This window comes from Aquarana catesbeiana, linkage group LG13 (assembly GCF_042186555.1).
Source record: "Aquarana catesbeiana isolate 2022-GZ linkage group LG13, ASM4218655v1, whole genome shotgun sequence".
Classification (NCBI taxonomy): domain Eukaryota; kingdom Metazoa; phylum Chordata; class Amphibia; order Anura; family Ranidae; genus Aquarana; species Aquarana catesbeiana.
The window spans coordinates 194,256,497-194,272,068 of record NC_133336.1 but is presented as its reverse complement, the minus strand read 5'-3'; the positions used below and the strand labels follow the sequence as shown (position 1 = coordinate 194,272,068).

The 15,572-nt window shown below is 44.2% G+C and overlaps 1 protein-coding gene across 1 annotated transcript in view; it reads left to right on the top strand.

Annotated features, from left to right (window-relative positions):
• Positions 1-15,572, top strand: part of LOC141116645 (uncharacterized) — a 133,892-nt gene that overhangs the window by 51,851 nt on the left and 66,469 nt on the right. The gene's annotated exons all lie outside the window — the stretch shown is intronic.

Here is a 15,572-nt window from a genome sequence, read left to right as displayed (position 1 = left end):
CTGTAGCCAGGTGCTTGTGTAGGCTCTTGACGTATTTCCAGTTACTGTACTATGTACCCCGCACAGTTGCACCTACAGTATAGCTACCTGCAGCCAGGTGCTTGTGTAGTCTCTTTGAAGTATTTCCAGTTACTGTACTGTGTACTTTGCACAGTTGCACCTACAGTATAGCTACCTACAGCCAGGTGCTTGTGTAGGCTCTTTGAAGTATTTCCAGTTACTGTACTGTGTACCCTGCACAGTTGCACCTACAGTATAGCTACCTGCAGCCAGGTGCTCGTGTAGGCTCTTTGAAGTATTTCCAGTGAGTGTACTTTGTACCCCGCACAGTTGCACCTACAGTATAGCTACCTGCAGCCAGGTGCTTGTGTAGGCTCTTGAAGTATTTCCAGTTACTGTACTGTGTGCCCTGCACAGTTGCACCTACAGTATAGCTACCTGAAGAGAAGTGCAGGTGTTATCGTACTAATGATACTACAGACAGGCAGTTGATTCTGCTAGCTGCAGTATAATCGGTATATATATATATATATATATATATATTTATATATATATATATATATATATATATATATATATATATATATATATACACACATCCCAGTTTTGTGCAGCTCACTGCAGGCCAATAGTATGTCTGGAAGGCCAACAAGGAGAGGCAGACAGTCACAAGCCAATAAAAGAGGGCAAGCAGGATCTATGTCTAGAGGCAACAGTGCTGGTCGTGGACACGGTGCATCCTCATCAGCACGTGGCCGTGGGACACGCTTGGCCTTTTTTTCGGCAGCTGGCCGTGTTGAGGGTACTTTGTCTGGCAAAGCAGCTGCCAACGCGGCCTCTTCCCTCGGCTCAATGGCATCAGTGACTCCTTCCCTAGCCCCACTATGTACTCCTGAGGAGTCCCTTGAACTGTTTGACCACAGTGTTGGGTACATGATGATAGTACTCAGCTAGATGAAGGCAGTAACGTGAGCCCGGACAGAGGTGGTGTCCAAGAAGGACAGCAATCTGGCAGTCATGTTCCCCCTGCTGCAGCATGCTGCCAGGTTTGCTCCAGTGATGAGGAGGGAGGGGATGATGAGGTCACTGACTCCACGTGGGTGCCTGATAGAAGAGGGAAGGAGGCACATCACAAATGAGGCAGGATGCCCTCCAGGGGGCAGCCTAAGGGCATCACACTGAGTGCATCATACCGCAGAGCTTCGCATGTGCAGGGGGCTGCTGTCTCTGTGTGTTATTCCAAAAGTTCTTTGGTGTGGGCCTTTTTTGAGACGAGTGCATCAGATCGCACCGCTGCTATTTGCAACATATGTCTCAAGCGTATCTCTCATGGCCAAAACATCTCCCGCTTGGGCACCACATGCTTGACCAGACATATGTTGACCTGCCATGCAGTTCCTTGGCAAGCGTACCTATAAAGACCCACACCAAAGAACAAAGAGGACCTCTCCTTGCTCCTCATCAGCTGGGATCTCCAACCCCACTATACCTTCAGTCCTCTCTGAGACCTGCACTGAGGGGAATGAAGGTGTAGAATTAGGTGTGTCACAACCAAGTACTTGCGGGCAATCTGCTATTGGTACACTGACGTCAGATTGTACCAGGCAAATTTCCCTGACCCAGCTGCTGCACCGCAGAAAGAAGTTCGCTCCCAGCCATCCACATGCCTAGCGGTTGAATGCTAGCTTCGTAAAATTGCTAGCGCTTCAACTGCTACCTTTTCAGTTGGTAGACTCTGCCCCCTTCCGTGAATTTGTGGAATGTGCGTTTCCTTAGTGGCAGGTTCCCAAACGCCACTTTTTCTCACGGAAGGCAATTCCGGCTCTCTACCAGCATGTGGAAGGCAATGTCTTGGCCTCGCTGGACAGGGCGGTCAGCGGTAAGGTGCATAATACCGCTGACTCATGGTCCAGCAGCCATGGACAGGGATGTTACCTAAGTTTCACGGCGCATTGGGTGACTCTGCTGGCAGCTGGGAAGGATGCAGGACAAGGTGCAGTAGTGTTGGAGGTGGTTCCACCACCACACCTCCAAAATGCCACTACTGGTGATTCTGACACACCTCTCTCCTCCACCCCCTCCTCTTCTTCTTCCTCCAAGGCCTCTTCCTGTGCTTTGTCCTCGGAACCAGCGTTGCAACGTAGGCGTTCAAGGGGCTACGCAAGTACGCAGTCCAAAAGATGCCATGCGGTGCTTGAGCTGGTGTGCTTTTGGGACAGGAGCCACACTGGGGCAGAGATTCTGTCAGCTCTGCAGGGGCAGGTTTAGAGGTGGTTGACACCACGCCAACTTAAGGCAGGAATTGTGGTTTGCGACAATGGCACCAACCTCCTCTCTGCCCTCCGACAGGGACAATTGACCCATGTGCCCTGTTTGGCTCACGTCCCTAACTTGGTGGTGCAGCGGTTCTTGAGCAGTTACTCAGGCTTCCAGGATGTCCTGAGGCAGGCCAGAAAAGTCTGTGTGCATTTCCGCTGGTCATATTCTGCCAGTGCTCGGCTGGCAGACCTCCAAAAGGAATTTAACCTGCCCAAGAACCGCCTAATCTGTGACATGCCCACCAGGTGGAACTCAACGTTGGCCATGCTGCAGCGGCTGCACACGCAGCAGAGGGCCATCAATGAGTACCTGTGCGACTATGGCACCAGGACAGGGTCAGGGGAGCTTGTTTTTTTTTCCCCACGCCAGTGGGCCATGATCAGGGATGCATGCACTGTCCTGTCACCATTTGAGGAGGCCACGAGGATGGTGAGCAGTGACAGTGCATGCATCAGTGACACTGTCCCCCTTGTCCACCTGTTGGAGCACACGCTGCGTGGAATAATGGACAGGGCACTTGAGGCAGAACAGAGGCAGGAAGATGAGGACTTCCTTAGCTCTCAAGGCCCCCTTTATCCAGACAGTGTCCCTGCGTGCCTGCCGATCACACAGGAAGAGGACGAGGAGGAGAAGGATTGTGTCAGCATGGAGGTGGAGCCTGGCACTCAGCATCAGCAGCAGTCTTTAAGGGATCATTTACAGTCCCAAGAAACCCATGGACTTGTACGTGGCTGAGAGGAGGTGGCTGGGGATCATGTCGTCCTTAGTAACCCAGAGGACTCCAGACCGAATGCCTCAGCAAACCTACGCTGCATGGCCTCCCTGATCCTGCAAAGCCTGTGGAAGGATCCTCGTATTCGTGGTATCAAGGAGAGGGATCAATACTGGCTGGCAACCCTCCCTGATCCACGTTACAAGGGTAAGGTTGCGGACCTTATTTTGCTATCGCAGAGGGAGCAGAGGATGAAACATCTTCGGGAGGCCTTGCAGAAAGGTCTGTGCTACGCGTTCCCAGAGACTGGGAGGTTACAAACTCCTGTTCCTGGACAACGTATTGCTGAGGCTTCGGTCAGTCAAAGAAGGAGCGGTGGAGAAGGTGGCCATCTGACTGATGCGTTCTGACAATTTTGTAGTCTGCAGCCCCAAGGTATGATCAGTTAGAGCAACCATTGCCAGCATCTGTTTTACATAGTGCAGGAATACCTAGGGGAAAGATCTGACTTGGACACCTTTCCCACCAAACTGAAAATCAAAAAATAGGGAGTGGCGCTGTGTTAAAACTCAGGGTGTGGCTGTAAATTAAACAAGTGCTCAAGTGTATAATATAATGACTTTTTAGAAGTGAAAATTTGTTATAGTACAAAACTCCCAAAAAAACACAATGTATCCCTAATTTAGTGAAAAATCCTTATTTGGTGATAAAAAGAATTGGCTACCTTAAGTCCAAACAATAACACAAATTTTAAATCATCACCATTATATAACATATGTAAATCTTCTAATTAATAATTATAAAGTGACAAGTGCCCAAATATGTGGTTATCAAACCATAGTGCATTAATGTGCAAGAACCATAATAATAAATCATTAATAATGTGTCAAAACCGTAACTCTGTATCAAAGAAAATCCCATGTACTATTTGTTGCAAAAAATGTTCATATCAATAGTATAATGTGCCGTGCACCAAAACCCCGTAGAAATCGTGCAGAAAGTTCTTCTTTAGTGATAAAAAGCCATGCTGTACTTTCTGGCAGTCACCCCCCAATATGGTTACACTCACCGGAACACCCCACCCCTGCAGGGGTACGAGCGTGTGATGTTGATCCTGTCTCCCCGGTTGTATGGGTGCCAGTATCCTTCCACACGTCCCAATCCTAAACGCAGCTACTTGCATACAAGGAGGTGGGGACTTCCTGTCCCTTGATGTGATAAAGGTCCCCACTGGGTATCCACTTAGGTGTTAAAAAAATAAAAAGGTTTCCACATAGCGTGATACTGTTTTAAAATGGATTCCTTTATTTATGTAAAACAGTCCAGTCACAAAAGACTAATATCATACTGACGAGTAAAATAATTAATATTCCCAGACAGGAGAGTGAGCTCACAGGCTCGTATGCTCTCCACACAATCCGGGGACGCAACGCCAGCATGAACTGCTGCTTGCGTTCCACCGGTCGGATGTCCGGAACCACGATCCGCGGAAGTGACGTTGTGCGTGCCAAGATAGTCCCACCTTATGCGTTTCGTCATACGGATGTCATCGGAGGCGCCTTGACAAACCTCTAAGGCCTCTGATTGAGGGATAATCAGTTGATGAATAACTTGCGGCTCCCCTGGAATCCGTGCCTTTCAGTGTAAGAGTCCATTATATCTTTCCAGCCTATCCCACTGTTTTAAAAGCTGACACAACGTCGCCGAGAGCCTCCTTCGCTCCTGCTTGTCTGCTTTCCAATTCCTGTCCCAATATCTCATGAGCTAATCAATGTCAGGGTCTTGCTGCTGGAGTTGCAGCCGCTCTCGAGGAGTATGAATCTCTGGCCCTCTTGGCGTATCTTGGTTGCTCTGCAGAGCCGCTGAAGCCTGTTGCTCTTGCCGGTGGATCCCGGAGGGAAAAACCTCATCCTCTTTGAGATGTTGATCTAGATCATCCTGAGGCCAATCGAGAGGAAATCGGGAGAGAGCATCAGCATTACCATTGGAGCATCGTGGTTTGTAGTGAATAGTATAGTTGAACTGGGCCAGTCGGGCCACCCAACGTTGCTCCAAGGCCCCCAGTTTAGCAGCCTCTAGATAGGCAAGAGGATTGTTGTCAGTATATATGTCCACGTGACCACTTACTAAGTACTCAGCAAACTTTTCGGTGACGGCCCAGACTACTGCTAACAACTCGAGTTTAAAGGAACTGTAGTTGGTTGGGTTACATTCGGTAGGGCGTAAACTCCAACTTGCATAGGCGATCACACGCTCCGTCTCATCTTGTTCTTGATCCAGCACAGCCCCCAATCATTGGAGACTGGCATCGGTGTACACCCAGAAGGGTTTATGATAGTCAGCATAAGCCAATATGGGAGCGAAAGTCAGCTCAGCCTGGAGGGCCTCCAATGCCTCACTTTGTGCTGCCCCCAACTATCAGTAATGCTGGGGGAAGATTTTCCTTTCCGATGGGTTGGTTACCCATACAACAACTGAGTCAAAGGGGCTGCGATAGTAGCAAAGTTCGGAATGAATCTGCGGTAGTAACCCCTAAGCCCCAAGAAAGAGCGAAGCTCTGTTACTGTTTTAGGGATTTCCATGTCTGTACAGCCTGAATTTTGTCGGGATCGGGGGACACCCCTTTTGCCTCGACCACATGCCCCAAATACTGGATTTTTGTTTTCATGAAATGACATTTTTCCGGTTTGAGCGCGAAGGCCATACTGGGCTAGCCGCTGGAGGACTTGAGCCAGATGTAGCAAATGGTCCTCGAACGTTCTGGAAAAGATGATGATGTTATCTAAGTAAATCAGGACAGATTCAAAGTTCAAGTCTCCCAAGCAACGTTCCATTAGCCTTTGGAACGTACTGGGGGCATTAGTCAGGCCAAAGGGCATCCGATTAAACTCTTATGCCGCGTACACACGGTCGGACTTTTAGTCTACAAAAGTCCAACGGACGCTGACGGACTAAAGCTGGCTGGTAATCCGATCGTGTGTGGGCTTCTCCGGACTTTCAACTGACTTTTTTAGCCTCAAATCCGACGGACTTTAGATTTGAAGCATGCTTCAAATCTTTACGTCGTAACTACGACGGACCCCGAAGTCCGCTCGTCTGTATGCTAGTCCGACGGACAAAAAAACGACGCATGCTCATAAGCAAAAACTAAACGGAAGCACTCGGTCTAGTAAAACTAGTGTTCGTATTGTAGGTAGCACATTCATCACGCTGCAAAATCTGTGATCGTTGAATGCAGCGCATTTTATTTCTTCTTTACGAAGGCTCTAAAGAACGAAGGTGTTTTGCTGTTCATAATCAGAGTTCTCCCAAACTGATTTCTGGATTCTTTTTCTCTTTGATCTCATGAATGATATAGTATGCATTTTAAAAACAATGTTTCCATACTAATAATACTTTTTCCCCTTTTTTTTTTTTTTTTTTTTTTTTAGGTTTGTAAAGTTAACACAAAGAACCCATTATTAATTTTTTTTTTTATAGTGATTATTTTTTAGTTTTTAGATAAAGTTAACCCAAAGCACCGTTTTTGGTTACGTAAATTTTTTGATTTTCAAGACTTACCACTTGAACATTATTAACATTAGTAATGTATTTTTGGTGTGTTTTTTTTCAAACTCAATGAGATTGTTGTCCCTTGTTAATTTAACATTGTGTGTAAAATCAATGATTTCAAAGAAAACACATAAAGTCTTTTGCTAAACTCAAAAAAGATCCATTTATTCATGGTCAAAATAAAATAAAGAGGAAGTCAACGCTGGAAAAAGTCGGTGTTCCAGAAAATTGGGATCTTGCGGAGTCCATATAAGAGGGAGCACAATCTGGTCCAAGAATCCCAGAGATCAACAGCACCAGCAGATGATCTAGATGTCCCCAGACTGTGGTCCTACAACAGCCTGCGTCTTCTGTCAGACCAGACTGAACCCAGGTCATCATTTTCTTCTCTTCCCTGCAGCCTTTCCTCCACGCTGCCCTGCAGCCTTCCCTGTAGCCTTCTTTTGAGGCTGTGGCTCTGGTGTTTCAGTTGTGGCAGGAGGAGGAGGAGGAGGAGGAGGAGGAGGGGGGGCTGCCTCATGTAGTTGGGTGTTTTGTGTTAGCGTGCCCTGCAGCCCCTTATGGATTGTTTCCCCAAATAGGCGCTCACAAATGAGGCGCTGCTCCCAATCCATCTGAAGAAGCCTGCTGGCTAAGTAGCAGCCATAGGATTCTTCCGCTTCGGGGGGGCTCGTTAAAAAACGGGTGGCCTCTTGCATGAGGCGCAGGGATGCGTCCTGTGTGACCATCCCCTTCCTGGCCCTTTTTTTGGGAAGGTGGAGGGGAGGCACTTGGGATTCGGTCAGGCTCCTACTGGGCCCAGCCACCTCACTTGGCCCAGCCACCTCACTTGGCCCAGCCACCTCACTGGGAGCAGCCACCTCACTGGGAGCAGCCACCTCCTGCCTGACACTGGGCCCAGCCTCCTCCAGGATGATGGTGAATCCGGTCTCCTCCAGGCTGTCCATGGGCCTGGTCTCCTCCTGCCTGCCACTTTCCCCACATTCCTCCTGGATGGACTCATCCTGTGTATAAAAAAAGGACAATAGTTTGAGTATATTTTTTTGGGTTCATCAATGACACACAGTTTGCTTCTCATGAATAGCAAATTCAATGTGAATACTTCTCTTTAATAAAAGAGTCTAATCAGACACCATAATTATTTCAAGCAGGTGCCAAACATATTTAGCCACTACTGTCAATTGATATGTATACACAATTTTGAGTGCCAAATTATTTTAGACAATTATAACATCCAGTTAACATCATTAATATTAGTACAGTAAATATTTGTTAAAATAATTTACCTGACTCCAGATGGTCATATCTGGTTCATCCAGGATGGAAGACCCAGCTTGCTCCTCATCAGCCTCTGCTGGGGTGGAGGGAAGGGTGGAGGGAAGGGTTGAAAGTGATGGCCTGGCTTCATTCTGGTCATCCAGAAAACGGAGTTGATTATAGTACCACAGCCTGGGTACATAAACATCATCTGCTGATGCTCCTGATCTCCTTGATTCCTGGATCTTCTTATGCTCCCTCTTATACATGTTCCTCAAGACCCCAATTTTCTTGAGCAATGTCTCCATTGTTGCTTCCGGGATGGTCGCCTGGACAAAGGCCAGAAGTCTCTCCAGCGTTGACTTCCTCACATGCTTAGCATAATACTGAGGGTGTTTCACCTCCCACAAATTCCTCATCTCTCGATATTTGGAAATAAAAGATGTAAGGAACTCTGGATCCTTAAATAGGGGATTCATTATATCTGGAAAAGATGAAGTCACAAGACAAAAAACACTTTTATTATAGGTTTCGGCTAACCCCTCATCATCTTCTCCCTATGTAGGCCTCATCAATCTATCAAGCCATATAGGCCGCTTGCTACAAAGTCATGACCATAAAAACCAAAAAAAAAAATATATATCTAAAATTACCTTCGTTTTGTAACGTCCAGGTTCACTATCACCTACCACAGAACGTACGTACGACACGTGCGCAAGGCTCTTTATACACTACGCATGTGTGAAACTCCGCCTGCGTCGCCCGCCCCTGACGTTCGAAATTAACTCATGTTCTCCGCCCCCTAATTCGACGCACAGAACGTACGTACGACACGTGCGCAAGGCTCTTTATACACTACGCATGTGTGAAACTCCGCCTGCGTCGCCCGCCCCTGACGTTCGAAATTAACTCATGTTCTCCGCCCCCTAATTCGACGCACAGAACGTACGTACGACACGTGCGCAAGGCCCCTCTTTATACACTACGCATGTGTGAAACTCCGCCTGCGTCGCCCGCCCCTGACGTTCGATTTTAACTCATGTTCTCCGCCCATTTTTTGTTACGGCGCGTAGTGGAGTTAAAGAATGGCGGAGACACCTGAAATGTTGACGACCTCAGGTAGTGGAGACAGCCCGGAGGCTGGAACGTCAGCGAAATCTATGAGGCCTAGATTTAAGGCCTCTAATATGAGTTTTAAAGAGATGGTGGAGATGGTGGCCATTCTTCACAAAGACGACTATGATGGCAATTATGGGCCGTACGCACGGCCAAATTTGCGCAAGGCCAAAATAATGGCGAAGGTCGTGGAGACTTTGCAGGCATCTTTTGGGGTCCAGCGCTCCAAAGATCAACTGAGAAAAAGATGGTCTGACCTGAAACTCAGGGAGCCGGATCAATACCGACGTATCCGGAAAGTTCTTAAAAAAAGTAAGTACTTGTCGTGTTTTTCTCTTGTGTTTATTACCTTGTATACTGCTCCATGTGCTTTTCCTTCCTATCCGATTTTTTGTTCATCGTTTTAAACGATCTTTTAATAAACCTCGTTACATATCTATAGATAGATCGATATATATATATCTAGAGATATATCTATAGAGATATATATATATATATATATATATATATATATATATATATATATATATATATATATATATATAAAACTATATATATATATAACTATAGAGAGAGAGAGAGATATATATATATATTGAGAGATATATATAGATATAGATATAGAGATATAGAGAGAGAGAGAGAGAGAGAGAAATATATAGAGAGAGAGAAATATAGAGATAGGTAGATAGATAGATATAGAAATGTAAAACATTCTTTTTGAAGATTTGAAGTTATCTTAATTTTTTGGCTTTACATTTAGTTAGATATTTAGAGATTTTGTTCCAGATATAGAGAGAGATCAAAAGATTATTAACTATATTTTGAGATATTGATATCTATCTATCCGATATGTCTTTCTAATTTTAAATATTGAGGTAAAATAGGAACTCTACACAAACCACTTCATTACAAATGTTGGAAAATTACTATGTACTAAAATATCTGTGTGCTAATTAGATTAATAATTTTTTGTTTCACATAGGGGAAAAATCACTCAGCCAACAACCAGAAGACAGTCCACCCCAAGCAAAACATGATTGGGAAATAAGCCCAAGTCCCATTGAGGATGTGGAGGAAGGAGAGGTGGGCGACATGGGCACCCCACCAGGTGAGTGTCTGACACACCAGCTTACGTTAATCTATGCATGGCTGCCTTTTGTTTAATGTAATTTGTCTACTCTATTTTAGGGGATCTGGTTGTGCTTCATTCAAGCAACAGTGCCACCCCCGAGGATGTGGAGGAATTAGGCTACATGGGCACCCCACCAGGTCAGTGTCTGAGACAACAGCTTTATTTATGGTAAGGTAAACTATGTATGTGTGCATATTTCTAAAGACATTTTTTGGTTTCATTCCACTTTAGGTACAACAACAAGAAGTGACTATTTCACCTCTGAAAGTGCCCAACGGCTAATTGGTCAAATAATGGCCTGGAATAAAGACATGGATGAAATGCGGAATCGGCTGGATCGTATGCAGCAGGAAATGAAGGACATGATTGATGTTTTGGGTCGAATCTAAATGCCCTTTTTTAAACCCCAAAACATCAATCATGTCCTTCATTTCCTGTTTTGCTGACCCCATTCTGGGCCTTCTCTTTTTTTTTTTTGGCAGAACATAAATGGCTGTTTAACCTAATGTAAAAAAGGAGGGCTGTTTCTCGTAAATACCTCAAAAATCCACAAAAAAATAAAACTTGATTTTCAAAAAAACACAAAAAAAAAAAAAAAATTGATTTTAAAAAACCAAAAAAATCAAAAAATTGATTTTAAAAAACAAAAAAATTAAAAAACTTGATTTTAAAAAACCAAAAAAAATTAAAAAACTTGATTTTAAAAAACCAAAAAAAATTAAAAAACTTGATTTTAAAAAACCAAAAAAAATTAAAAAACTTGATTTTAAAAAACCAAAAAAAATTAAAAAACTTGATTTTAAAAAACCAAAAAAAATTAAAAAACTTGATTTTAAAAAACCAAAAAAAATTAAAAAACTTGATTTTAAAAAACCAAAAAAATTAAAAAACTTGATTTTAAAAAACCAAAAAAAATTAAAAAACTTGATTTTAAAAAACCAAAAAAAAAATTAAAAAACTTGATTTTAAAAAACCAAAAAAAATTAAAAAACTTGATTTTAAAAAACCAAAAAAATTAAAAAACTTGATTTTAAAAAACCAAAAAAAATTAAAAAACTTGATTTTAAAAAACCAAAAAAAATAATATACAAACTTTATTAAAAAAAAATAATAAAAACAAAAATAACTTGATAAAAAAAAAAAACATAAACAAAAAAATTGCTTTAAAAAAAAAAAAAAACAAAACAAAACTTGATTTTCCCAAAACAAAAAAATAAGCCTGTTTGTGAAAATCAAAAAGCCAAAAATATTTTTTGTGGATTAGGTATAAATATTTAGATATAATTATATTTTGCTACATTATTAAGATATCATTCTATTTTTGTCTATGAACATTTTATACTAAATGCAGAACTGAATGCATAACAACCATTAATAAAAACATCTCCTTATAGGAATTAAATAAATGTGTGGTTTGTTATTTCAAGGCTCAGTATCATTTTAGTTATAATTGTAAAAAAGTTGTTTACAGTGGCAATGGAGCTTATTTAGACATTTAAAATTACAATACAGTTGGCACTACAACTGCTCGACCATAACCTAGGAGACAGCCCAAAAGAAAGGCAAGCAATAAATATAATGCAAGATTTCATCAATAATTTTTTTATTGTCAAAAATTATATATCCTGGCCCATTGCAATGGCCCCCCTACCCATAAAATAATTAACATATTGCTGTCTAACTTGACGGGCACTTTGGGGGGCCAAGCCAGTACGGACAGTATCCAGGCCTGTAAGGTTGGCTTCTATTTGTCCGGCCTCAGGCCCAACTGTGCCTATATAATTTGGAGAATGCTTATTTAAAAAGTTGTGCAGAATGCAGCACGATAAAATGATAAAATTAAGTTTGTATTCCGCCAAATTAATGGCTGTTTGAAACAGGCGGAACCGGCTGGCCAGAATTCCAAACGCATTCTCAACCACTCTTCTAGCTCTGGCCAGCCGGTAATTAAAAACCCTCCTCTCCGGGGTGAGGGTTCTTTGGGGGAATGGCCTCATGAGGTGCTTGCTGAGAGCAAAGGCTTCATCGGCAATGAAGACAAAGGGGAGTCCTTCCACGTTATCCTCATCAGGTGGCAATCCCAGGCCACCACTCTGGAGACGCTGGCAGAACTCCGTCTGGGCAAATACTCCTCCATCCGACATCCGGCCATTCTTCCCCACGTCCACATATAAAAAATCATAGTGTGCCGACACCACCGCCATTAAAACAATACTGTGGAACCCCTTATAATTAAAATAATATGACCCCGAATGGGGTGGTGACACAATGTGGACATGTTTCCCATCTATAGCCCCTCCACAATTGGGAAAGTCCCAACGGCTGGCAAAATGGGATGCCACAGTCTGCCATTCCTGTGGCGTTGAAGGAAACTGGGAAATCAAACAAGAAAACCAAAATCAATTAATTTGGAAGCTAACATTGCAAGAAAATTAGACAATTAAAAACATTATTCCCCAGCATCAGTATAACATTCAATAATTTAATTGTTCTGGAATAACTAATATGGAAAGGCACACTTATCAGATTGCTCACCCCCTCTGATGGAACATTGATTACATTTTAGGGGGTTGTGAAATCCCTAAAAAAAATTACTTTTAGGACACGCAGGAATTTAGGGACTAAAAAGGCTACAAGACTGCAGTTGTCGCACTCTGCAGGTGCAGTTGCTAACCAGCTTACAGTAAATGAGGTAATGTAAAAAGGCATTCATGTTGCAAGGAGTACACAATCACATGCAAGGGCAATTAATGAAAACACTTTGAGGCTTGCATATGATTTGATGATGGAAATCAGCAGAGCTTCTGCTCATTTACTAAAGCACTGGAACAAATGCACTTGTAGAGTGCACATGCATTTTGCAAAGTGCAACATATATTTGCTTTAGACAAATCAACACCACAGAACATTCAAGCAAATTTTAACGAGGGTGGGGGTGGGGGGGTTGTGAAATCTAGATAATTGCTCATTAGCAGCACACTATTTGGAGTGAGTTTAGGTGGGGGGGGGGGGTGGGGGGGTTGTGAAATCTAGATAATTGCTCATTAGCAGCACACTATTTGGAGTGAGTTTAGGTGGGGGGGGGTGGGGGGGTTGTGAAATCTAGATAATTGCTCATTAGCAGCACACTATTTGGAGTGAGTTTAGGTGGGGGGGGGGGGGGTGGGGGGGTTGTGAAATCTAGATAATTGCTCATTAGCAGCACACTATTTGGAGTGAGTTTAGGTGGGGGGGGGGGGTGGGGGGGTTGTGAAATCTAGATAATTGCTCATTAGCAGCACACTATTTGGAGTGAGTTTAGGTGGGGGGGTTGTGAAATCTAGATAATTGCTCATTAGCAGCACACTATTTGGAGTGAGTTTAGGTGGGGGGGGGGGGTGGGGGGGTTGTGAAATCTAGATAATTGCTCATTAGCAGCACACTATTTGGAGTGAGTTTAGGTGGGGGGGGTGGGGGGGTTGTGAAATCTAGATAATTGCTCATTAGCAGCACACTAAATACACTCAAACAAAATACATTCCAAATGAGTAGACTAGGTGGATATGTTCCCATCACTTCATGCTGGGAAGGTTATTGAAGGAAAATATACATGCATGACAAAAAATAACAGGAAAAAATTCCAGCATGTGTGAGGATAAAAAGGGGACATTCACACTATATTGCAATGATAGTAAGTAGTGTTTGAAGCAAGAAATACATCACATTATCAAAGATTACATAAAAGAACATGTGATGCTAATAAAAGAAAAATATCTTACCTTAATATAGTCCTTCTGCAGGACCTGTATGATGGCAAGGCCATTAGGGATTCTTCGACCCGGGGCAAAGGGTAAGCATCCCGATGGGTACAAGCATTCAATCTGCGATAGTCCACACAAAAACGTAAGTTTCCATCCTTTTTCCACATAAGAACTATGGGCGCAGCCCAGGGACTACGACTCTCTCATATCACCCCCCCCTTGCAGCATGCCACGTAATAAGTCTTTGGCCTCTTGGCAAAGAGCCGGGGGTATATTATGATACCTTTCCCGAATAGGAGCCGTGTCTCCAGTGTGGATAGAATGATCCAAAGCACAAAGCATTAGTGCAGCCGTAATCTTCAGGGCCTTGAGAGAATGCCATCAAATGTCTGTGAACTAGTTGCTGGAGCTTGTTGCTTTGTTCCGGGGTCATCCCCTGCATCGGAAGTGCCAATTGTTTTAACAATTTCGGGAGCTGGGTCTCTGCTGAATCAGGTAGAGCCGTCTGCAAAGCAGCACAGGTGGCCTCCACCACAGGGCAAGGATCAGTAATGCAGCTTTTGGGTACTGTATACAAATCTGCAATGGCCACGTCCGTGGGCACTTGTATTGGGGTGGACCCCAAGTCAACCAGTTGCACCAACACTTGTCCCTGCTGGACAACAGACAGAGTTCTGGCTACCAACCATTCACCTTTGGTTTCCAGGTTGCATTGTGATTCGACCATTGCAGTGGCCCCTCTTGCGTGTCTTCTAGCTACCAGAGGAAGGGGGCACACCAACTCTTGACGTGGGGGTATAATAACCTGATGACCGGCAGGGAGACGGATGACCCCCACCTTCTCTATGTGTTTATGATTCTGCTTCTGAACAGTCCAACAAGCGTTGATCAGATTCTGCAGTTGTGGTTCTGACTGCCCAGATACTTGCGTTGACGCCTCCCGCAACTGCAGAATCTGATCAACGCTTGTTGGACTGTTCAGAAGCAGAGTCATAAACACATAGAGAAGGTGGGGGTCATCCGTCCCCCTGCCCGTCATCGGGTTATTATACCCCCTCCAACAAACGTTGATCAGATTCTGCAGTTGTGGTTCTGACTGCCCGGATACTTGCGTTGACGCCTCCCGCAGAAGGCGAGTTAAGTCCAGTTCTTTTAGGGCGTTCATACCCAACACCACTGGAATTTCTGGTAAGGAGGACTTTCGGGTCACCACAACCCCGACCCTAGGGAGGGTTTGCTCATAAACTTTCATGGACATCCAAGTGACCCCTACTACTGGAATTGGTAGGTTGTTATCAGCTTTCAGCCTCAACCAGGAGGGGTCTAGATTTGGGGTCAGCCCAAAATGTTGCTGGTAGAACAAATAGTCCATAGTGGTGACTTCTGATCCAGTGTCCACCAGACATCTGGCAGGCTGTCCGTTGAACATCACTGTCACCACTGAGCACCCAGAAATCATTGCAGGATCACATTGACGCAGTGAACAAACATTTCCTGTGGGACGCCCCTCCGCCACAGGAATCTCTAGTTTAAAGGATGGTTTTGTACGTTCTGGGCTCCCCGTCTCGCACAATTCCTTGTGACGTGGCCTAGCCGTCCACACTGTCAGCATTTTCGGTCAATATTGGGGTCCCTCCGGAGTGGGTTGGTCGCCACCCGGGGTTGTTCGGACCCGCTCCGCAGAGCTGCCACCTCTTGCCTGAGGGAGGCGACCATATCAACTAGGTCTCGTACTACCTTT